Below are 2,540 nucleotides of genomic sequence, written 5' to 3' on the forward strand. Positions count from 1 at the left end.
ATTTTACTGGCCTGCAATGTCCGAGGACATTCATCAGTGGGTCAGTATGAGTATTTCCTGTATTTCCAATAAGCTGTGGTGGTTTTATATTTTGGCCTGTCTGTTATATTTTTACACTTGAAATTCTTGAACTATGCTGAAGTTACAACATTTTTTCATTTGTCAAGAGCACACAGATGGATATGAGGAGATTAATTTTTATGGTTTTGTTTTTTTTTTTTTTTTTTTCTAGGTTGCCCAGTGTCCTGAATGCCAGGCCAATAGTATTGCAATCAAACAGGAAGTGGAATACCAGCCCATTAAAGTAAGAATCAAATTGAGTCTTTATATCATCTTCTTCTTTGAGACAAAAAAAAAAGTTATTAGGTGAATAAAACAATTTGCTGGAAATATAATACATGTCTAATAACTTCTACTTTATGTGTTGCAGGTCACTACACCATTTGAACTTGTGGGTATGGATCTCATAGGCAAACTGAGGACCACTCAAAGTGGAAACCAGTACATATGTGTGCTGATTGATTACTTAACAAAGTGGCCGCAGGCTTATGCCATAAAATCCAAAAATGCACAGGAGGTCAGTCAGTGCTTACTGAAGTTTTTCTATCAGTTTGAAGCACCAAAACGGATACTGACGGACCAAGGCCGGGAGTTTGTTAATGAAGTATGTCAGAAAAGCTAAAAACATTTATCATCCACAAAAATCTAATAATTAACTATGTATCGCTAACAGTACTCAGTGACTCTTTTCGTCACCTGTTATTCCCCCTATGGCAACCTTTAATTTTCTGTCTTTATGTATTTATTAAATAGATCAACAGCAATGTGTGCAAAATACTGGGCATCAAAAGAAGCCTGTGCGCCCCTTATCATCCACAGACCAATGGACTGGTGGAGAGGATGAATGGGACGATCCAGAGGTAGGCCTATAAATGTTGTAATAATTTCATAATATCAAACTGGAATATGTCTTCTTGTAAAAAAAATAACGATAATAATAATAATTTATCTTCTTTGTAGGGCACTGGCCAAACTGGTGCATGACAAGCCAGATGTGTGGGACCAGCATTTAGATGCTGTAATGTTTGGCCTGCGAACCAAGCGACAAGTCACCACGAAGTTCTCACCATTCTTTTTAATGTTTGGGAGAGAAGCAAGGTATCCCTCTGAAATCCCAAAGGATTACGAGGTAAAATGCATTGTGCATATTGAAAAAAAATATTTTTAAAGGTGTACAGAAAAGAAAATTTAATGTATGCTTACTAACTTAGAACAATGTAGTGTTTTAACAGGGATTTGGTTTAACAGTTGTTTCATTTGATTTTTAATTCATTCAAAAGGTGGATAGCAGTGTGGAGGACAACCTCTCTGTTGAGGAAGTGACAGAAAATATCCTCAAACTGGATGACGCACTTCAAAATGCCATCCAAAATATCAACAACAGCCCCAAACCGAGGAAGGGTAAAAAAAGTGCTGTCAGCCTTAAAGTGGGCATGAAGGTGCTGAGAATGAATGTGAGGAGCAAGCAGAGAAAAGGAGGAAAATTGGAGGCAAACTATCTTGGGCCCTACACAATTTCCTCCATCACTGGCAAAAGTGTGGACCTGGTAGACACAAGTGGGATTACTATCCCCAAAATAAATCGGGATCACCTTGTCCCTTATACTGAGGGGAAAGACAGGATTCCACTCAAACTTTTAACTGGCCTGCCAACAACCCCATCACGTAATGCCCCACCTGCTGCTCCAGCTTCCACCGGACCGCCTGCTTCTCCACCTTCCTCTGGTCCCACAGCTGGTCCAGCTTCTGCCAGACCGCCTGCTGCTCCAGCTTCTGCCAGACCGCCTGCTGGCCCAGCTTCTGCCAGACCGCCTGCTGGTCCAGCTTCCACCGGACCGCCTGCTGGTCCAGCTTCCACCGGACAGCCTGCTGGTCCAGCTTCCACCGGACTGCCTGCAGGCCCAGCTTCCACCGGACCGCCTGCTGGCCCAGCTTCTGCCAGACCGCCTGCTGGTCCAGCTTCCACCGGACTGCCTGCAGGCCCAGCTTCCACCGGACCGCCTGCTGGCCCAGCTTCTGCCAGACCGCCTGCTGGTCCAGCTTCCACCGGACCGCCTGCTGGTCCAGCTTCTGCCAGACCGCCTGCTGGTCCAGCTTCCACCGGACCGCCTGCTGGTCCAGCTTCTGCCAGACCGCCTGCTGGCCCAGCTTCTGCCAGACCGCCTGCTGGCCCAGCTTCCACCGGACCGCCTGCTGGTCCAGCTTCTGCCAGACCGCCTGCTGGTCCAGCTTCCACCGGACCGCCTGCTGGTCCAGCTTCCACCGGACCGCCTGCTGGTCCAGCTTCTGCCAGACCGCCTGCTGGTCCAGCTTCCACCGGACCGCCTGCTGGTCCAGCTTCCACCGGACAGCCTGCTGGTCCAGCTTCTGCCAGACCGCCTGCTGGTCCAGCTTCCACCAGACCGCCTGCTGGTCCAGCTTCCACCGGACCGCCTGCTGGCCCAGCTTCTGCCAGACCGCCTGCTGGTCCAGCTTCCACC

This window comes from Salarias fasciatus, chromosome 8 (genome assembly GCF_902148845.1).
Source record: "Salarias fasciatus chromosome 8, fSalaFa1.1, whole genome shotgun sequence".
NCBI classification, from domain to species: domain Eukaryota; kingdom Metazoa; phylum Chordata; class Actinopteri; order Blenniiformes; family Blenniidae; genus Salarias; species Salarias fasciatus.